Source organism: Thermobia domestica, chromosome 1 (genome assembly GCF_964235325.1).
Source record: "Thermobia domestica chromosome 1, izTheDome1.hap1.1, whole genome shotgun sequence".
In the NCBI taxonomy this organism is placed as follows: Eukaryota; Metazoa; Arthropoda; class Insecta; order Zygentoma; family Lepismatidae; genus Thermobia; species Thermobia domestica.
In genome coordinates this window covers 179,572,286-179,596,641 of record NC_137454.1, presented here as the reverse complement: position 1 = coordinate 179,596,641, position 24,356 = coordinate 179,572,286, and the positions used below count along the sequence as shown (strand labels likewise).

General features: G+C 33.9%; 1 protein-coding gene across 2 annotated transcripts in view; it reads left to right on the top strand.

The window, feature by feature from the left end:
- Nucleotides 1-24,356, top strand: part of LOC145691617 (tyramine receptor 1-like) — a 1,380,953-nt gene that overhangs the window by 1,289,600 nt on the left and 66,997 nt on the right. For both annotated transcript variants that reach the window (XM_081767014.1, XM_081767015.1), the window contains one exon: nucleotides 208-332. The gene's annotated coding sequence lies outside the window, so the exon portion shown is untranslated. The remainder of the gene's footprint in view (nucleotides 1-207; nucleotides 333-24,356) is intronic.

The window sequence follows — 24,356 nt, the reverse complement described above, 5'->3', positions numbered from 1 at the left end:
ATATCTGTAGTTCTGTACGAAGGATAGATGTTCTTTCTAAAAAGAAAACTATACCTTTGCTGAATAAACACATAGCTATATATATATACCTGTTATTATTATTATTATTATTATTATTATTATTATTATTATTATTATTATTATTATTATTATTATTATTATTATTATTATTATTATTAATATTTTCTTATTATTTTGTCTTTGCAGAGTTAGCCTGTATTGGAACTTCAAGGAAAACAAACAATATGGATATATAAATGCGATTCTGATCAACAACCTATTTTCCCTCACCCAACACTCACCTGCATCTTACGAATATATGTCAGAAATAGGTGAGTTTAACCAATTTCATGTATTATTTTACTAACTGTTTAAAAAGTGCTTTGACACCTACAGGTCATTTACTTTATATTTGATATGATAGTGCTCACTATTATTGGCTTGTCTTTTTAACAATGATGTTCTATCAGCCAGTAAGTTTCACAATTGAGCAAAAATTGCCCTTTTATTGACTTAAGTTAATCTTTATTCTAAGTCTACACTGCAGTTAGGACACGTTAATGAACCATCTTATTATTTACTTCCGTCTCAATTAACGTTTAAGAGTTTTACGGTATTTTCCTGTTTAAATACCAACTAAAGTATTACCCTTATCATTATCATAGGTATTCTGCCATCATTGGTAGATCACTTGAGGGATCAATTAAAAGATTTTTCTTACTTCCTCTAATATAGTCTGTCTGATATTTTCGACTGTCTATTAACCCGTAAGTACTATGGACCGTCTCTCAGACCGCTGCGACTTTTCATATCATTATATTTTCCACAGTCTTACTACTACAAGTGGATCTTTTCGTCTACCTTCCTGTCTAGCTAATGGTTACGTATTGTGAAGTTACGTATTGATCCCCTGTGCTCGGCGCTGGAGGGGTCGAGCGGTCTCAGAGACGTACTATAGTAGTTACGTCAGTATTTTGCTGATCAGTTGTCTTTCGTTATCTACTGATTATTAGCAGTTTTTGTGTCTTACCGTGTGGCACGTCTTGCACCACACATCAAATAATAACCCAGAGACTGGAAAACCTGAAATAATCACATTTTATAACATGAGTAAAGGCGTAGTGGATACTCTAAACAAAAATGTACAGATTACACATCAAGTCGTCGAACAAGACGATAGCCATTGACAATTTTCTTTATGCTGGTGGATGTTGCGTGTGGTGTCAATGCGTATGTCTTACATCAAGTCTACGCTAAGTCTGCAGTGATGACAAGACGTGATTTCATGAAAACGTTGGCAAAAGGACTTGTTAGGCCTCACAAAGTACGTAGATTTTTCATCGGACATCTGCCACGAGAGCTGAGTTTTTCAATCAAGAACTTGAAAGTGAGTTTCTCACCATCGCGCATAAGGAGTTCAGAAGGAAAATATAGTCTTCTGTCAATTGAGTTGTAAGCGCAAAGCAAAGATACTCATTCGTGTCAGCGGTGTGGGGTACCGATTTCCTTGCAGTGCAGAAAAAGAAGATATAAGTGCCTACCTGAAGATAGTGCATGCTATCAGAAAAGTTAGTGCGGTACTGTCGTTACTGTCAAAACGTAAAGTTATTTTCTTTACTTTCTCCATCATATAAGAACTAAAAATAAGTTTTATTCATTACCTTTAAACTACAAAAAAAATGTAAGAGTACAACTATAACAGTACCTTCCTGTAAGTTTAAAAAAGCTAAAATTCCATGTTTTTTTTCCGTTATTACTGTTTTTTTTTTATTCTCAGTGCATCTATAAGAACAGTGTATTTTAAATTAGTGTTATTTTGACTACATAGAAACGGAGAAAAAATTGAATATTTCAACAATTACAATTTTAGTATAACAATGAAAGCATTGTTGCAAATTTTGACTATGTTCTCTTTCTCATTGTTTTAAAAATATAAAGCTTTTTTTACATCGTGAAATTACTATGTTTTACTTTTCTATAAGCAACTAAGATATGTAGGATATCATTTTTAAACATATGCAATGAAACTACTACTCAGGAAATGTGAAACTACAATGCGGTCTGACAGACCATTCCATAGTAGTTACGTGATTATTTTCGTCCATAGTACTTAAGGGTTAAGAGTTTTCAGATATATCTTCTTCTCTTGTGCTAATTGAATCAAGTGTTTTCAATTGTTTCAATTGTGTGAATTATGTATAGAGAAATCGACAATTTCGTCTCCCCTTCCATTTCTTTCACCTAAATTGTATTTGCTTAGAACACAATGTCCCTGTTTTTCACCCATAACTGCATTAAAATCTCCCATTACAATTACGCATGTACACCTCGCTTCCCTCTCTACAATTTCTTCTGTTTTCTCTACTTTTTCAGTTATGTGCAAAGTAGCTGTTGTCTATGTCTGTACTATCTAGATCACTTTACATTAAGTTTTCACATCATAAATCTGTCATCAACCAATTCTTTCTTCGCTACCTTCTCTTTCAAGCGTTTACCAAGAATTATTCCATCTTCATTGTGACTACACGTTTCAGTACTTGACTAAACATTCTATTTCCTTTCTCCCCAATTCCCAATTTGCTTTCCATGTAAATTCACAAACTTTATATTATTATGTTTCATTTCTCTTTTAAGATTTTCTAATATATCTCTTTGTTACATACTACCTATCCTAAACCTTTTGCTTTCGTTTTTCTTCCTTCCTTTAGCTGTTTACCCACATTAGTACTCTCTCGTCCAATAATCCTTCCAAAGACATCCTCCTCTCGGAGATACGAATAGGTGATATTCTACCTTCAGAACTATATTTTGACATGACATGACATATGTTCTCTTTCTGCTGTCAGCAAACTATGGGGTGGTGATTTCTCCTTAGTTCATCCACTAATAAAATTTGTTTTTGTATAAGAATACTTAATATAATATACTAAAATTTATACGTACATTTTATGCTTGTTTAGGATTGTAGGTATTCTTTTTTACTTAAAACAACGCAACATTCACATTCACCTAGTTATGATCGTTAGTTTCACGAAGATATCCTGTTTTATCTTAAAATTAAGCTGTGACTATTTTAAGAAAGAACTGGTAGTCCATATGCTTATTGAAATAGAAGAGGACGATAGAGGCGAAACGGAGAAATTTGAAAGCTCTGCAGATCTACGAAATCCGATGAGATGACACCTTTAGATGTTCTTTGCTTTGATAAAGCTGAATTAATGGATAAAAAGTTGTTTTTCTCTTATGGAAGATTTCTTACAATTCAAATTACGGTGAAAAAACAGAAAGTAAGAATACAGTTCACATTTGTTCTGGATCTACAAGAAAAATCATTCCGTACTAACAAGAATACTTAAATATATTTTTCACAACTGATATTATAAATGAGGTAGTGAATAGAACTAAGGCCAAAATTGAAAGAAAAAGAGAATACCTTGCAGTATTTAGTGCTCCGATAAAAATCAATGCTTACGCTATTTATACTTACCAATTCTCTCGAGCGACAACAGAGGATATATATATTTTCTATCAAAAGTTAATTTCATGATAGATTTAAACCAGAAACCGATAATACCATAACAAGAGGAACTACGTTTCATATCAACAATGAGGAAAGAGCTTAAAGGTAAAACGAAAAAGTGTGCAGAGGCGCTGAGGAACAGCAACAAATAGCGGCAACGGAAAAGGAAACCAATAACACTAATTTCTTCACTGCAAAACGTGTAACGAACGAAGTCCGGTTACCATAATAAGAAATTGTCTGAATTGTTTGTCAAAAGAAAAACTGAACGCGAGGAAAAAGTTTTTTTGCATTTAGAGTATTTTATATTAATATTAAGTAAAACTTAAGACAAATGACAACCTGTGACCGCATTCATACCTCTAAAAGATTATACAAACTTCCAGTTGCTAGCCGGTAATATCTTGTAAGATAATAAAGTGCATATAGCGTTAATTGATTACTTTATTAGTACATGTTTCTACACTTTAAATACATATACGAAAGTATGCATCAGCTTTATTTATAGTTACTATTAACATGTTAGAAAATAACGTTAGTATTCTCGGGCTCAATGTTATAGTTTGTTAACTCGCTTTATTTGGATGCCAAACGGATGGACTTTTTAGAGCTTCTTTCGAACAATCTTCGTATATGAGTAACATTAGATCATAAAGTTGAAAGTCATACGAGATGCGAGAATCAAATACAGATCCTGTTGTTACTAATTTTCGATAGAATTTTCTAATTGTTTTTAATTAAACTTGCATTTCTAACTTTCTTAGTTCTCCACAAAAGCTTAACTTGAACATTGATTTTCATACTTTGTATCTTGATGTGTTTCTAACTCAATTTTCTTTTGATAAGAACTGAAAGTATTATCAATTACCAAAACCATAAACGGTAAAGAGGAAGCTTATGTATAAATGATAGTTGGCTTAATCTAATGTTTCAATATTATGTAGTATTAAATTAGAAATAGGTATCCAGTTTTTTTTTACTCTTAGTAGCTTGAAGTAAATACAAGTGAACATACAGTTAATATCAGACATCTTTTTTTGGATATGAAGTAACGCTTTAAAAACCTTACGATTAATGCGTCTTATATTGGTAAAGAATATTTCCATCGCGTAATGACTCAGATCTTTAAACATGAAATTACAAGCTACTCAAGCGAAAGATAAAATGTGTTCGTAGGTATCTACACAAATGTTTTTCATTAGGTTTAGTACCCATACAGTCGTGGTTTAATGTTGTTCCCCATACAATCTTTTAAACCATCTCGTCATTATTTAATCTCTTTCTAGTCATTTTCTTGAATGTTTAATACCAAAACCCCTCATCGTAAAGTTTATGGAAAAAAGAAGGCACAATTTCTTTTTCTCATAATTAACAAGTTGCTGAGAAAACAAATTACTCTCGCCGTAAATAATTCAGCCTCGTGAGCTGACATACTTTTGATTAGAAGGCTCAAATCCAAGCTAGGATTGAAACATAAATGTTTCAATCATGCTCAAAAGCAAATGCAACCAACAAGAGTTTCTTTCGTGTGTACAGTAGAAGAGGATAAAAATACCATGAAGAAAATAAAATAAATATATCCCTGTCAAAAAGGTATGTTCCTCGCTATCTATTAAATGGATATGGGGATACTGTAAATATTTCTTTCCAAATAATATTGAATACTAATTTATCGGCTACAAATTCCACGTTTCCAAAGAAATGGAAAATGTAGACTTCCTTCATCCAAAATCAGGTATCTTATGTAATATTAAGATATATAGGCTAGTATGCCGTAGATTGTATCCTTCTTTCGTACCTCAAAAAATATACGAGGTATTGTATATCAATATATTTTATTGGTTAAAATTTTGTCTTGAGAAAAAGCTCCCTACTGCAAATTCAGCTCATTGTCCTTGGAACAGAGCATATTTACACATGATATGGTATTTCTCCAAAACACATTAAAAAATGAACTTGTTTGATTTCATTTGATAAGAAGAATAAGTGAAAAAGGAGAAGTCGGATCTAAAGCAAAGTTATCTTGTAATAAAGAAAGGAGGCATGTCCTGATTTAACTTTCGTATGATGGATGAGGGTGCTTTGTATTTATAATTTTGTATCACTAACGAATGCTATTTCTGGTAATGAGTGTAAGTTCAAAAGCAGTTGGATATATTTTGTTAGCTAAGATACAATTTCTTTATTTATACCTTGTGTGAAACATATTTAAATGAGTTAATGAATCAGAGTAGAGATAAAGTGGTCAGTCCTTTCGAAAATGCTTTAGAACTTTTAATGAAATGATGTCCCAGGAACAGCAAGTAATTTAATATGCGTAAAGGATAACTTTTTTGAAGAAGACTGGCAAATAGTATTTTCGTCGTTACCACTGGCGTATTTAGGGGGGCTTCCGGGCTTAAACCCCCCTGAAATCTTACTTACTATAGTAAAGTAATTGAAATATCTTGCAGAATTTTCACATTTCCAGGCAAAGCCCCCCGAAACAAAATCGTAAATACGCCACTAGTCGTTACAATAGATGAACAGTATGTTCCAATTTAACAATATCAAGCTTGACTTAAGCAATATGTCTCGTTGATTGTTCTGATATGTCACTGCATCAATGGACTATAGAAAGAAACAATGATCTTCAATAGTAAGAACAATACCATAATACTGGCTTTAATGGCTGTATTTTATACTAAGTTCATGTATTTTAAACAACATAGTGTTTACTTGCAGGGGTGCTCTTCAGCCGGTTAGCACCGGTTTGCTAGAACCGGTTGTTAAAATATTTCGAGCTCGCGAAACCGTTTGTTATACCTAGACAAAACACAAACATGCATACCTACGCATGATCTAACCGAGAGTGAAAGAAAGAAGCCAAACAAATTTGTGAAAACACCTCTTCATTTTTTCCCGCTTGCTTACATTATTATGAAAATAAGCAACTTGGCATTGTTTCAATTCAATGAGCAGACAGAAATTTGAATGGGAGGACGCCAAGAAATTTATGTGATAAAGATTAAGATTTTAGATTTCTGAGCTTTCGGCATCTATGGACATGGTAGTCCGTCACGTATGAAGGATGATGTTCCTCAGCGAGAACACTACCCGGGGAAAGGGAAGGAAGAACGGTTTGGGAAAGAAAGGATGTGGCCTGGGACCTATATATTAGATACCATCCCGGTATTTGCTGGTGAGAATGAGGAAAACCCAGGGAAACATCATTCAGGATGGTTGGCCTGAAAAAGCATTTTACACTTTTTCGACTGAGTGTCCCCACCGGGAATCGAACCCGGGACTGCTCACACCAAAGGCGAGAGATTTAGTGATTGCGCTACGCAGGGTTACACGATCGATAAAGAGTTTCCCATTCATGTCAATAAAAGGCTTCCAGATCTTAATTGTTAATTCTTTTGAGTGCTCCATATTTATATTGACGAGAAGAAACACTTAAAATTTTCAGACCAACGACTGGTTTTGACAAAGTTTAAAAGCTACCTGCACTAAATCTCACTAACAAAATTACATTATTCTATATTCCGTCATATGTTTTCCCCTCCTTCAAGTCAGTTTTGTTTCAATTTGGTGCTACAAAATATAATAGACAGAGTTCTTAGTTCCTACCCAAGGTGGTAAAATTGGCGTTGCGTTCTACAACGTTCTTGTATCTACCCTGTATGGTTTGTTCCCTAAAAGAATTATATTTATCTGTCTACCTATTCGTCTACTATCGCTCTCATATATATATATATATATATATATATATATATATATATATATATATATATATATATATATATATATATATATATATATAACCGGTTGTTAAGAAATTAGAATAGCACCACTGCTTACTTGACACATATGCCTAATGCGCGATTACCTTATCGCGTGAGAAATTAAAAAGCCGAGTTTTCTTCAATGTGACCAATAGGCCAGCCTCGCCATGCGACTTTACTCGTTTCGACTACTTTCTTTGGCCGTTTTTGCAATCAAAACTATATCCAAACAACCCGAGAACCATTGGAGTATATTGAATATGTTATCACCTACATTGATGAGCAAGTATGTGAAAAAGGTTATTGTCAATGTCATCAAGAAAAAGAAATCCTACACAGCAAGTCGTTGAGAACATAACCCGGTTGTCATCTTTTACTTTTACATCGCAACAAATACGTATTGGAATGAAATAAAAATTTGTTATTTTCTAAATACACAGTATTAATTAAGTATAATAAATCCGTCACTTTCAATGAAATGTCTTATAAATAATTATATCAACCTTTATAATATTATAATTATAAATAATTATGTCTTTATAAATAATATAAATGAAATGTCTTTATATGCTCATTATAAATAATTTATAATGAACATATAGCCTATATTCAAAATTAAGATTAATGCTATGATGGACATTCACATTCAATAATCAATTAATAACCGTTTGTTATTGAATTCTTAGACTACTTGTATTATATTTAAAAGGTACATAGCTACTGAGAAATAACTTGTTTTACTTTTCAACAAATAAGTTGATCTTAAACATGCTAAAACTCTTTTATTAAAACTTTAAATATAAGTTCACTGATATAAAAAACTTAAGTAAAATTTCTAATAGTAAAATGTTAGATCTACATATATGGGAAGCTTCTTTTTTTCTTTAAGTTATTAGTATCGACGTGATAATTTATTAATTTATATATATATTTATTTATTTATTTATTTATTTATTCATACAGCACTAGGCCAATTAGCTGAAACTATAATGTACAGACAAAGAGAAAACAACAACAGCAACAAAAACATAAAAGAATAGAACAGAAAAACGTTCAACTCCCAATATAAAAGAATAAAATAAAAAGAAAGGCTCAACTCTCAATATGAAAAGTTATTATCAACTGAGTTCTAAAATTTCTCTCAGAGGTAGAAATGTTCCATCCTGTTGACAATATATTATAATCATGCGCTAGTCTGTAAAATAAGGAGCACTTTACTATCGATAACCAAGGTGTCTCAGAAGTTAGCAAGTTGAAAGAGCGAGTTTACCGCTGAGGGACACGGAAGTTAATTTGCGATAATAAAAATTCCGAATCAATTTTGCCATTGATGATCTTATACAGGTAAAGTAAGTCAGCTCAGCGGCGTTGTTTGTCAAGGGAAGGTAAGTTCATCAAAGACATTAGTTCTTGTTTCGAGTAAGTACGTAACTATGAAATTCTGAATCTAACTATAGCAAGAAAGAAATTTAATACAGGGTCAATGCGAGATAGATTAGTAGGTACTGCCATGTTCCATTCAGGTGAACAATATTCAATGATCATAGATATAAAAAGCCTTATAAAACATTGTAAGGGCAGGAAGACTTTGTATTTCCGGAAATCTATAGAGTAGGCCAGCTAGTTTCATAGCTCCAAATGAGATCCAAAGGATATTATCCGCAAAGAAGAGCCTTTTTTTTTTTATCAAAAGCAACACCTAGATGTTTTTGAAATGAAACGCGTTTGATAGGTACATTTTAACATTATATATATATATATATATATATATATATATATATATATATATATATATATATATATATATATATATATCGAAGCACTTTTTTTTAAAAAAAAAGAAATAGAGATTATAGTACATTTATTAGGATTTAGAGACAGATTCCAGGTAGAGCACCAATTACATAACATATCTATGTCAGATTGCAGTGAAGAAGCATCGTTTACAGTGTTAACGACTCTGAAGAGTTTACAGTCATCCGCGATAAACAATATATTTAATGGTTAGGACGAGAAGATGCTAGATTGTAAATCGGCCGTATACAATAAAAACAAAAGCGGACCTAGCACGCTCCCATGAGGCACTCCGGATAAGGCAGGACTTTGAAGACACGGATCCAGGTAGAGTGACACGTTATTCTCTACTGAGAGACAACAATCTAGGAAAAACAGGAGCGTCGTATTATGTTTAGGTCTACCAAGATTCTTTGAATGATCAGAAGTAAGAATTCATCAAAGTTTTCTTTAACTGTTGAGTTCAGTAGAACAAGACAAAATATATAATCCTAAGTATTCATATAGTCACTTAAAGATACAGAAGCAATTCATAAAGTAAAGTCAGTCTTATTACTAGTCAAAAGCATTTTACTAAGCAAAGCATTTCAATAGAAAATAAGATACCGAGTACATTATTTTTTGGCTTAATCATCGAGTCTTTGTAAACATTTGTCAGAAAATTCAACCAATCTCTGATAATATGAATCAGTTCTTTGATAGCAAACTTCAAGCAAAAACCTCAATTCTAGGCAGTAACAATCCATGTTGTCTTCTTCCTCATTTACACAAACTCAGTATAGATATTTCCTTCATAGTCCTATAAAGCAGCGACCATGATATTTGGTAGACATGATGCAAATTTAAATTTATTTTCGGACAACTGAGGATATGTATCTCCATTCTATAAATATTATATTCATTTCTGCAATAAATCCATGGATTTACGAACCTTTATGCTACTGCCTTCAACAAAATAAAACTAAAGGAAGTCAAAGTATATATAATCCACTTGACCTTCTTTAACAGTCTTGAAAGTTACTGTATTTTCACTATTAAATTTCGTTTACTATTAAACTATCACGTATTTTTAGAATAAATTACTTATTGCATTATTTTTTAAAATCCTTTTTCTGTCAGCGGTATTTCTTATGAGTATATATGTATATTTAATGCCATGTTAAATTTCAGATAGAATTGCAAGGGGGTCCATAGATCACTCTCTGAATGAATAGGGGGTCCGCGTTATCGGAAAATTTGAGAACCACTGCTCTAAAATATTGAAGATTAAAACCGGAAATGCTTTTTACTACCACTCTCGGTGATGGATCGCCTCCATCGACAAGTTCGATTCCTAACTTTTTACCCTCTATATTCTAGCCACAACTGATGGCGATTCATCGAGTAATTCTTGATAATACCACTGGCGCAAATCCAATGGGGGATGGGTGGAAAAAGGGTTCCCTCAATCTTGGAACGGGAGGACTCTCCCCCCCAATAATCCGATTTGAAATATATGTTTTGGGGAGAAATGATGATTTCTGTCCGACTGCCACTTCATATATATTGTCTGATATTGTATATAATATACAACAGGTTCACCTCAGAAATCAGATTCATTTAATGTAATATGAGTCTCCCCTCCAGAATAAGCCTCAAATGTGCCCGCCTCCCAACGTTGAAAACAATTCTACTCTCCTGATCCTCCATAGGATTGCTTTTCAAGTTCATAAATATTTTGAACATCGCTAATATATATATATATATATATATATATATATATATATATATATATATATATATATATGGAAACGGTATTACCCATCCTCCCATTGTTGAGGACAGATTTGCGCCGCTGTCCCAGACGGATGAACACAGGGACAAGGTTAATATATGAAGTGAAACAGCAAGAATACTGCATATAATTAAATGAGAAAACCAAACATTTTAGACATTGTTGAAGAAGATATCGTAACCTGAGAGATATGAATAACTTAGGAATGATAGCTGGTAAAAGTGAGAGAGAAGACTTTAGTTGTTGAGCGATATTGGATACTGTTTTAACTACATTAAAACAAAGGAATTAGCACAGTAACTTAGCTCAATGAAGGTTCTAATGTGCAAAAAATGACTTGCCTGAAGATACAATAGACTAATTTAAACAGAGTGTGGATAGCATGAAGAAACTTTATCCTTCTAAATTTACACTTTTTGATGTCTACGCAAATTCATATTCTAGTATATGGTGTTATTCATGTGTATACTAGTCGAGATGCAATCCCCATAACTATTCTTGTTACAATTACTTTACACAAGGATCACTAACAACAGATGAGCCTCGTGTGTTCACATAAAACACATCTCTTGTTCTTCACAATGTGTATCATATGGACAATATGTCACTTCCCACAATGGGAGACAAGTGATGGAAGGTAACGGTTTTCTGCTATTGTTTGCCTGTCTCATTCATGCTTTCACATACCATAGTTCTTCTCTCTCTCATGCTCATGCACATACACATACTCATGCAGTGAATATAAAAAAAGATATTGAAGACCGAAAACAGGGTATTGCAATTAAACTAAAGGCTTTGTAGAACTGCACTCAGTTATTTGATCAATTCCATTAACTCCAGCACACTAGAGGAAACAAGGAATGAATTTCTGGGAGTTCGGAGCAGTGATGACTCTAGAACGTCCTCCAGTGGTTTCATTACTCGTACACTGCCCTCCCAGCCATGTCGTACTACAATACAGGTCAAAATAATATCAAAATATTATTTTCATTATACAAAATTAGCTACTTCTCAAAATAAAAAATAAATCTGTCCGTTCCGTTCAAGAAATCATAGCTAGTGTTGTCACAGGTTTGCAACCTAAGCCTCATAAAAAGAACAATCACTAACCACATGTTTCAGTGAAAAAACAATCTTTAGACAACTGCTTTCTACATAAAACAAATTAATGTCAATCCTTCTTGATCTTAGGTTTTCTTGATATCTGTCATTCTCCCAATAAAGTAATTGAACTTTCTAAATGTTGTTTACTTCAACACCTTTCTTCAGGAACAGGCTGAACAACACAGTTTTAAAGATTACTACTTTTACAGATATGTTTAAGATGCAAACTACAATAATTTAAAAATATCAGAACGACCTAACTATATCAATGCATATATTCATCTCTTGTGGCCAACCTTTGTCTCCACTCACTTGTTAAACACGAAGGCTGATAAGTTTTCGGTAAGACCCTGTTCCGTACATGTCATCCTGAAATCATTCATTGCATTTGAAACACTGATCTTTTGTAGCTTTAAGTGTCATGTGAGATGATACCTGCACTAGCGTTTCTTTTTTTTTAGCTCAACTATTGAGCCACGGCGCAGCCAAATGTGGAAAGATGTTGGAGTGTCAGTGTTAACTTTGGGAAAAGTCCATCCAACTCATGACCTGATTTTGAGTAACAGACCAATTTTACTTCAAGCGATAGCTGAAATCCTGCACATATTCAAAGATCGTGGCACCAGTTCTGCGCGAAATGGATGGTAAAACGTTTGAACGTCGATAAATGCAAAAATCTGTCATCTTCTCAAATAATTTTGCGCTAAGAACGAGTTTTTGAATTACCTCGTTACACGGCATGAATGTTAATTCCTCTAAATTGGTCGTGATAGCAAACAGCAGTCATACGAGTGGCGTCACTCAAAATCCCCAAGACCAAAGAAATTCAAGGCACGGATGGTTGCCTTAATACTGTGGGATAAGAATTGCGTTCTGTTATCAACTACCGTACAAATAGACAAACCATAACATCAGAGTATTACTGCAGCACTACGTATTTGGCTAAGTTAAAGGACGCAATTAAATAAAAGCATCGGGTAAATTAGGAAGAGTTGTGTTGTTTTTGTAGGTCATTGCTCCATTTACAAGACTGGAAAAACAAAAGGTTTTCTGAAGGACCTAGGATTTCAGTGCATTGAAACTCATCTTACTTGCCAGACCTGCATCTTCTGACTATTGTCTCTTCCCTAGGAAGGAAAAGTCTGATAGGATATAAAGTTAGCAGTGATAATGATATTATAACAGGCGCAGAACAATTTTTTTGTAGACCAGAAGAAATCATTTTTTTTGGAGGTATCAGAGAAGTTAAATAAGCAACGAAGTGACAAGTGTGTTGACCTTCGGTGAAAATACGGTCAATAGCCTGAAACCTTATTGCTTGTAAAGAAAGTCTTTCTGGCTCAGCCGAGAACTTATCAGTGCAAAGATTAGATTATTTTTTTAATTAAAAGTTTATTTCCGTGAGGTTTGGTGAAGAACGTAATAGAAGTTCAAACCTAACATACTTGGAGTATGAAAAGCATATAATACAGAACACCTCAGCCACCAACGTAGATTAATTCATAAATGTATACTTAAGTTTCCCCGTAATCCTCTTTACTGTCTTTGTCATAGTTTATTTAACTTGTCATTGTTATGACCTAATTACTGACAGTCATGAAAGTGTCATTTTGATATATTTACAAGCAGTGTTGTGGCGTTAGAAGTATGTATGTCCCCATTATGTTAAGAAAATAACTTCCGATTAACCTACCGCTTGATCTAACAGTATTCATATGAATTATTATTAGTGATTAATGACATTTTAACGCTATAAAACTTCGTTTTTTCTCGATTTTCTCATAGACTACATATGAGAATTAACCCTCAAGTTCGTCATTTTTCTCAGCTAAATGTCACATATTGATTGCTATGCATTTAAAATCTTGATAATAGTATAGTTAACTCGTATGAGAATTTACCCGGAAGTTCGTCAGCTTTTTCAGCTGAATGTAACAAATCGGCATATGTTTGAAATTTTGATAATAGTTTAGTTAGATACATATGAAAATTTACTCTCAAGTTCGACATTTTTACAGAAAAATATAACATATTGATTGGTATATATGTTTCTAATCTTGATAATAGCATATTTACCTACATACATATGAAAATTTACCATCAAGTTCGTCATTTTTCAGCTAAATATAACATATAGATTAGTATATACTTCAAGTCATGATAATAGTATAATTAATGATATACATACGAAAAATCACCCTCGAGTTCTTAAATTTTCAACCAATTTGTGACATGCTGATCGCTATATATTTCAAATTTTCATAATGTTATGATAAAACTCACAATAAAATTTAAGAGTTAATCATTATTTCGGACTATATCTTACCAACCATATAATATGCATTGGCTTTCCTAGCGTCAGAGTGAAAAAAACAATTTCAACTTTCAAATACAATTCCGTAGTTTAGAGTCAATTTCATACTAATATGCTGCGTACTTATAATACAACATCAATTTTTAGGTTTACAAAAGTTAGTTTTAATCAATTTTCTCAAAAAAATACTCATCAGAATTTAAGCTTACTAATGTAATTTGTTTAGCTTAATGAGATCTATGGATTGGCATATGACATATTTTTAGACTCTCTTCTTTAAACGTTAATAATATTGATGAACCAACAAAATGTTTCTGTGAACAAGAATTTTAGAAAAACCAAAAAAGGATTTAAAAATTGCGATATTGTTCAATAACTAGATTTTGGATTAGGGGCCACAACATTTTTGAATTACCACTAAGACGAGTTTTCGTATTTTCTACGGGAATAACTGATTGTTTGGGTTTGGCTACACTAATACACGTAGTTCTTCACATATTTATAAGGCGTACAAGATTTTTTTTGGTTGAAATGTAGTAAATCTTGTTCGCCAATAATTAAATTTTTGATTAGGGCCCAGAAAATTTTTGAACGGCCCTAAATCGTGCTTTCCTATTTTCTACCTAATAAGCATATCATAGTGAGTTAAGTGGTGGTTTGGATTTGACTACATTATATGTAGTTCCCCAGATATAAGGTCTACAAGACAATTTTTTATTGAAATATATTGAATCTTGTGATCAAGAAAAAAAGTGCTTCACTCTAAACCTTTAAACAAATGTTTGGTCTTAATAAAATGAAGTCTTCTTTGTTTCTGAGTCTTCAATTGTAAAATAATCATATGCTTGTTGAATATTAAAGTTATATTTTATTTTATTATTTTTTTGGCATTGTATTCTTGGAAACAGGGTTTACCTTTAATAAGAAATATATTAGAATGTTGACGCCACAAGGAAAAACTCAATGATTTTTTAGCCTAAAGGTTGTTTGTTGCTTATTAAAGCTCTGGATGAAACCTTGCATCCTACATTCAGCCAGTGGGCAATGTTGATTAGACATTGGAAAATTATTTATTGTAAACAGAATAAAAGTAGGAAAATGGAAAACAAAATAGAACCCTTTTCTGCACAGAGAACTTAATTATTCCGAGAATTTGCTCTTCATTCCATTTGCTGCAAATGCTGTTATTCCCTTAGGTGTAAATCAGTAACTGCTGCTCTATTAGCCTCTTTAAACTTGCCCAATTAACGATAGAAATTTGAGCCTACCCGTCAGCGTGCTTTTGTTTACTTTAGTCCTGGGAAATACGTTTCTCCAAAGTGACTACCTCACTTGATTCTTGATGGGAAATAGGCATTCGACAGGATATCTGCAGAACAAAACATGCTGATGAGCAGAAAGCCAGCCAGCAAAGCTTTTCGACGTCTGTTTGCTTTAGGGTGAAACAAGTATTTGAAACGTGATATCTGACGCGCGGCTTCTAAACATAAGTTCAACTTTTTATCCAAACAAAATACGTTATGTTTGGTTTGTTAAGTGAAAATCTCCCGCTCGTTACCACGATTACAAAGTCAATCTCTTGCATGTATTGTTGCGCTGCAATTTGATGATGGGTCTAGGAACGTAATACTGCACCTTAATCGCTCTCTCTCTCTCTCTCTCTCTCTCTCTCTCTCTCTCTCTCTCTCTAAGTGTGTTTCTTTTCCTGCTAAAAATAGAAACACACAGACATACACACATAGAGATACAGAGAGAGAGAGAGAGAGAGAGAGAGAGAGAAATCTAAATCGAATGTGAAACTCTCCTACATTGAGAAATTTCAGTCAGGAACCTCACAATCTGATGTGTGTGTGTATGTGTGTTTAGGCATAGAATATAACATAACTTGATTGGAGATAGAAGTTTATTTAATGCCATACTTCCATTCAAATACTCTGTTAAGACAGTTAAGAGGATAACGCGATTTCATGTGTCAAATGTGGGATATAAAGGATAACGCGATTTCATGTATTAAATGTGAGTTATAGATAGGTACTTTCTCATATGTCATTTTGGATAGACAACCAGCATTTCTTTGTTACCGTGCAGGTTCACTAGAATCTAGGAAATGATATAGATTTGTAAACGAGATATGGATAGCCATCGTTAAAGTCCCGCTACTCATGAAGAAAACGCTACTCAATAGATAATCACTCCGAATGTCTCTTGCAAAATAAAACCATGATTTAGAGATTCGTTTTCGTTCTAGAATTATAGTGTGGAGTAACAGACAGACGGAGGGGAGTACTAATAGTGTTGCACTATGTGATTTTACGTAATAAGGTTAAGAAAGGTTTTTTTTAAAGTCAACCTTCGAAATAAAATAGCAAGAGAAATTTCTAGTTTTACGTTGAATGGTTACACTATGTTCGTTTTAGACTAAAGGAGGCAGATGATTTATGAAAAGGAATGATTGTGAAAGAATATAGTAGTAAAAGAAAGTACCTTGAAAATCCCAACGGACTCTATGATCTGTAATCCACTATGTGATGACTACGACTGTTATATTTTTTCCTTGGTTATATGATATTTGTTATTATCTGCATTTTAATGCATTGTATATTTTTGTGCTATTTTTGTTAATTTTATTTAGATAATAACAAAGACTTATATGAATTGACCCCTATATGAATTATATGCATTAAGAGACTCTGTTTAGGAGGTTGGACCAGAAACTAAGATTAGAAGGCCGATATTTCTGGGATTTCGAACTGTTATAGAACAATGAGGAGTACGTGATAATTTTAATACATGTAGGGCATTTTAATAACTGTGCAGAATCTCAGCTACCCGTTACCTACGGCGCTAGTCGTAAGTAGACACAAATAGCGACTCGTTTGGTAAACTGACCTCAGGGACGTACGGAGGGGGGGGACACGGGGGTCCGGACCCCCCCCGAAATTTCGACTTTTTAAAAATTTAGCCTAATTTTAGGGGCAATTTTAGCAATTTTAATATAAAATAGCTTCATATTTAGTTTGGACCCCCCCCGAAATAAATTCCTGGGTACGCTACTGACTGACCTCGCGAAGAAATCCGCCCAGTTATTTGATTTCTGTGGCCGAAAGACGTCACCGCGGGCTGAAACTATTCGGCAGCTGGGAGATGTTTACGGTAAAATTTTAATGTCTCGTTAGCATGTCGCAAAATTGTGTCGAAAGTTTGCGTCTTGTAGAGAAAACGTCACCGACGAGGAGCGCAGTGGCTGACTAAACAAGGCATCAACCGATGTGAACACAACCTCGCATGTAGGAGCTGACTCAGGACAATAGGAAGATCACGTTACGACATTTGATGACAGAATTGAGAATGTAATTCGGAAGCGTTAGTCACATTGTCCACAATATTCTTCTTCGTCTTAAACGAAGAGGTGAAACACATCATGATAACGTGGCAGAACACGGAAGGAGATGATTTTTACGAGGAGAAAATCTTTAAACTCATCTCACGGTGCGACAAGTGCTTCAACCGATATGGAGACTATGTCGAAAAATAACTTAATGTATGTACTCTCTGTTGGCTGTATTGGGTGTATGAAATCATGTACGTATACGTTTCACTGCAGGCTTTGTTACCTTACTTTGCGATCACTTCTCGTATCATTATTGTTTATATTAGATGATGTGGTTGACAAGCAGTACATGTACTCTTCTTAATCATTCTATTATGTAGTAGTTTTTATTGTTATAAAAGTAACTCTGTTAACATTTAGAATTGAATTCCAAAATGTGAGAAGTCATGCAGTATCTTAGGTTTGCGCAATTGACTTACCTTCTGCACTTGATTTTCATTCTTCTCCAATTTGAAAACATTGAAAAAATATAGAAAAATTGTGTAACTCTCCGACGAAGACAGTGAGCCAAATTGATAATATATTGAACAATTCAACCAGATTATTACTTGATGTTATATTTCAATTATTTTTTTTTCTGTCTATTAATTTACTATTGAAGTATTGCATATAATTTAGAAACGGATACTGAAACACCGAAAATGAGCGAGTGAAAGGATTTGGTCAGTGCTTCAAAATGTACATCCTAAGACTAAGGGTCACTTAAACATGTGCCCCAAACATTTAGTTCATTAATAGCCTCTCCTGTTGGATATATAAGCACTGTATATGAACTTCTTGTTGAAAATGATTTATCGCGTGTCCTAGTGTTTACGAAAATTCCACTTCTGGAAATTTCCGTAATATTTTATTTTCCCATTTATATTCATAAAATGACTTAAGTGAGCAAAATTTCGACGTCATATTTTGAATATAATTAACACTTGGTCAATCTGTGATTTTTTCAATTTCCTTTTATTTAAATAAAGTGTCTTACGGGAAAATGGACCTTAAAGTTATCATTAAGAATAACGGCTGCATCGTTTGAAATGCGTTACTGAACATAGCATTTTGGTCGAGCTGATTTTTGTATTTTCTTTCCAGCTTTTTTTCCTTCACTTCATAGTAAATTATAGCATGCGCTGAAATGCATGTTTAATTATTTTAAATAAAAAAAATCCATTGTTGTGAACTTAAGGGGTTCCGAGATATTAACATCATAATAGTGGCCACTCCATTTCCCTCCTTCCTCATTGAATTTCCAAAAACGCAAATCCTATACATTATCCAAAGTCAAAGTTTCTACTTTAAACATTTCTGCGTAGGCGTTGATCAGACACACTATCAGGAATTATTATTTTGCATATAGGGATTATAAGACTTTTAATCATTCTGCAAGTATTGAACACGTTTATTAAACACATTAACGAACTAATCCTATTAGAAGGAAGGAAATTTGAGCTTTTATTTATTCCCCTTGTGATTAGAAGCACAGGAAATTGGAATAAGTTTGTTAGTGTGGGTAGAAAGAAATAACCGAAAACCGAATTAGTTTAACAATTTACTTTCATCTGATGTCTCAGATATAATAAACTTAGGCAGTGAGTCTAGTACCACATCTCGTTTCTGTCTGTATCTCAGTAACTAATGAAGCACAACCGTAATGTTAATAAGTAGCGCTAATAATATGAATACAACCCAGTTTCCAACTCCAAATTTTTGGGCTTTATATATTCATAATTGTAAAACCACAGAAAATGATGTGATCTGTGCAAAAACGATGTATTAACAAAAGGTGCTATGTTATTGTTAATGTTTGAAGTAGGGCAGCCAGTCTCAAGCTTTTTCTTTATATTTGTGACACTAATGAAGCACAAACAAGACAATTTCATGCACAAACGATACACTAACCAATAGCCCTATCATATCGCGAGTAGTTCAAGTGGGCAGCGCGATAAGGTTTTTACCTTTAACCCTGTGATTGACAAGCATTGAGAAATTCGCGTAAAAATGTTTTGATTTGTTATTATCGTTGAAAAACGTCTTCTTTACCATTATTTCGTAATTTTTAAAGTATTTTTGTATTTTGGATCAAAATACAGAATGTTTATTACCAAACAACGTATCCTAAAATAGCTAATAATATATTGTTAGTGAGCAATATTGCCAGTAATACGGTCAATTGAAGCATCGCGCCGAAGAACGATACATGTGACATCTTGGACCGTTTTGAGATTTTAGTGGCATTATGCTCTACATAACATGTCGATCACACATTGAAACTTTGGAGCCCTCTTTGCCTGTGTGCTTCAATTATAATTAGGAATATTTCTCAGAAGTTTCGTTGAAATATCTCCCTACTGAGCAAGAAATCATAAATAAAACAAACTTTAGCAGAACTTAAAAAAATATTCTGTAGTACTGAAGTTGATATTTCCCTGTTGACAGAGATTACGATTATTTGAACAAGAGCAAGGGCGCCGATTTCTCTGTAAATTTGGGGAGGGGCTTCAGATGCAGAAAGTATATATATGAGAATTTTAAGACAAATTGCATTCAAATTATGCCAAATATTGTATATTCTTAAATACAATAGGGGACCCACATGAGCTTTAGGGGAGCCCAGGCCCCCAGGTTCAGCGCCCTTGAACAAAGGATAAAAAAAATCACGTATACGAATATTCTATGAGAGCAATAATGCCAGTGAAACGATAACTGAAACTATCATTCGTGTGTGTAATTTTAGTAGAAAGCGATGTTGCTTAAAAGCAACAAAACCAAAAAAAGGGTTAAAGAAATAATAATTTGTATCCAGTTCCCAACTATGTTTACAGTTTTCGGGTCATATCTTCAATACTATTGAAGCACAAACAGTGATCCCAATCAGTGGGATTAATCCCATATTGTGAGATTTTTTTGACAATGATTTCCTAAAATGTAATAAAGGAAATTTGCGTAAATACTGGTAAGATTTGTGGGATTTTTCATATATCACTTCCATCGACGGCAAAAAAAAAAAAAAAAAAAAAAAAAAAAAAAAAAAAAAAGTCTAGGGGCGAGTAGACAAATGGGTGTTAAATAAACTTGAATATACTGATTGACAAATTTTGTTGCTAGATAATCCATGTTAGTGCATTGTAGTTGGCTGGGAGCCGCGGTAGCTCAGTCGTAGAGCGTTCACCTCTGGTGCTTGGGGTCTCGGGTTCAAACTCTGCTCCCGCCAAGTGAATTTTGTGGTGGACAAACACCGTGCTCGTGGGTTTTCTCGGGGTTCTCCCATTTCCTTCCACTTTCTTCATTGCATCATTTGATTCATCTCTCATCATCACCGTCTCCTTTAGCCTAACCGGCATAAGCGTGAGACGTAAAACTCAAAAATTTCCTTTCATTTTTTGTAGTTGGCTGTTAAAAAAAAGAACGAAATTAACGGAAGAAAGTAAAACAAGAAACGTTCAATTTTGAAAACCTGCCATACTGTAAGACTGAAGAATGTTAATATAGTTTTATCGTGTTTGGTGGAAGATCATCGCTCAAAAATGTGATGGTATTACCAAACTCATAACAGAATGTACTTATTTTCATCATTATTTTCAATTGTCTGTTTCAATTAAGAAAAATATGTGTTTATAAACTGTTTCATAAACGTATACAATTACAAAGTTTAGATAATTCACTCTTATATTGAAAAAAATAACTTATATATGCTAATTTCATTGTTTATCTATCCAAAGTTTTGAAAATTTTGATATTAGTATAGCGTGGGAAATTCAAGAGCAAAATGGGAATTTCTGCCTCTCGAAAATGTATTAGTTTATAAGTTTTCAGATTGGCATCACTGAACACAAACGATTGAGCTTTCTGCACAAGGGAGCACAATTGATGAACTAACGAAAGGTATTATTGTTATTGTTAGTACTTGAAGTCGGGGACTAGCGTGATCTTAGACTCTCTTATGATTTTTTTCCTTTTCTTATCGGAACTAATAAAACACAAACGATGGGGTTTCAGGCACAAATGAACACATGGGATACAGTAATCACTAGCATTAATCCTGTCCTAAGAGCTTCGGATGCACATGTGGAGAGAGGTAGTGTAAACTCTTTTAATCTGAATAGAAATAACAATAATTTGTATGTAATTCCAAACTCGGCTTTCAGGTTTCAGCTTATCTTTCCAAAATAGTGAAACATAAACGATAAGATTAAGTAAAAAAAAAAAAAAAAAAAAAAAAAAAAAAGAGCACTAACGAATGATATTACTTTCATTGTTAGTTTTTGATGTCAGGGGGGCAGCATTTACTTGTCCATCCTACCATTTTTTTTTGTTTGTTTATATCTGCGAAACTAATACAGCGCAAATAATGGGGTTTTAAACAGAAATGAGCACAAACGAAGCAGTAACCATTATCACTAATTCCGTCGTTAGTGCTCCAAGTCAGTGGGCTAAATTGACGCACCTGAAGATAGATACTATATAGTGTACTTATTGTAGTTAACAAAGTACATAATGTGCGTAATATGTCTACACATGCGTGAAAGTGTGTGTGCGTGTATTTGAGATGCTCTGTTATGTTGGTCTTTTGATCTTAGGGTAGGAACATGCCAAAAATACTTCGAGATCGAGATTTAAGTCGCGGTCGCTACCTCGATGTCTAGGTCGCTATGGATGAAGGGCACACATAGCGAAGAGGTCGCACCCTCGCTGTTAAGTTTTCAGTTCAAGGAGAAACATTGCTGTGACGCATGTGAAATTATTATGTCAGTGCATAAAAATCACTAAAATCACTGCGAAACCACATTTTGAAATTGAAAGGACCAAACAGTTTATAAATTTGGATGAACACGAGACGAGATAGGAGAAATGCCAAAGTCTCGTCCCTTGCTTCACAAAAATATTTGAGTCTCATCTCTTGTTCATCTCTATCAATATTTTAATTCAAAGGTTTTTGCCTTTTATTTAATTTTCTGTGAAGAAATGCCTTCTTTCAGCACTCAGGCGAGAAATCGTTTCCCAGTACAGGTTTCGAAGTGGAGGGGGTATTAACTGCAGCAAATTAAGTTTTGGCACTGCAGTTCCATTATTCGACGTGTCCTCTCTATGGATACGTGCCTGTATTTACAGGTACTTCTTTACCTTATATCAATAACGAATTTAAAAGAAACCCATTTTATTAATCTCGAAATTGGCGAATGGTGGAGTTTTTAAGCATAGATATGATTAACAGTAGCATCTTTTTTAAAACAAAATCTACAATTTACGGACTTTAGCCCGAAAGCCCCTCCCTGTGACCGCCACTGCCTTATATAATAATAAGCTACAGTATAATTCTCAAATAAATAACTTATCTGACATTTCCATTTCAGTTGTTATTTTCTTCCATTCTCTATTTAAAACATGCCTATTATGATGTTGTTTGTGTTTCTTATTCCATATTGCTGGAACATTCCTCATTAGTTCTATCAATATGTCTTTCATAATCAAATTTAATAGTGCAGCAAAACCTCTCGAGCATAGGCACACACAATCCTCTACAGACAAATTTCTAAACAATTGAAGTCTTTATTCCGTGTAGCGCTTCAGGGATAACCAATGAGAGCACGAACTACAGCGATGTTTCCGCTGAACATCGATGTGAAAACAAACCTAATTGTTTATCATCGCGACCATTAATTCACCCTCGCGGTCGACCCCTAGGTTGCGATGTAGCGTACATCTTCGCCATGCGCTTACCCATTTGAATCCATGTGTTTGTGCCAGTATCGAGGGTGCGACCGTGACTTAAACCTCGACCTTGATCGCGAGGTATCTTCGGCATGTCCGTACCCATAGATTCTTTAAACAAAATACCCCGTTGCTCTCCCTTCCCTCAGAATCCATACCAATTGTTTGCCTACTGGTTCTACACTGTTGAGAAGATAATTTGCTTTTTCCTTGGCTCGATCCCCGCGATAATAATTTCTTGAAGACAACATCATGTTAGTTTTATGGGTGTTCATTCGTTTCCTTCCTACATCTTCATTCCAGCAACTATTCTATAGTCATTCAGTGTTCAGTTTTGTTAAAGGTCAATCCCCTTTAACCAATGAAGGCATAATCGTGAAAGTAAAACTTAAAAGAAATTCATTTCGTTTCTTAATTTTCCACTTAGTTCTACAGTGTCTTTTATGACGAATTTGCTTTACCAAAACTTCTTTACACATTTAATCTGTCTGTCAGAGTGTATATCCGGGTGATACCTAGTCTCAAAAACTACTTGATGGATTATAATTAGTTTTGACCCGGATGTATAGGGTGGTTGCGTTCGTTAAGTCAATCCGGACGTGTCAGAAATCAACAACTTTTAACGTTGATCGCTATAAAGTAAAGACAGTAACAGATAGCGAGTAGCATTTTTCTTGTAATAAATTAAACAATGGAATCTATAACTACTTCTGGTTTTAATATTAATTGAGAAAATACAGGGTGGGGCAAATAAAAGTGGCCAGGGCGAACGGATACTATTGGACATGAATGTATGCATAGAACTACACCACCGGTTCAGATCTTAGTGCGGGCTGTCAGTGTGAGTTGAGCAATGCACAGGAAAAGATGGTACTCATAGTGCAGCAGAGGGTATTCGTTATGGAAAGTTATGTGAAAACAAATTCGTGGAAAGAGTGTGGTCAGTTGTTTGCTGATGAATTTCCTGGTGTCAAAGTGCCAACAAACAGTGC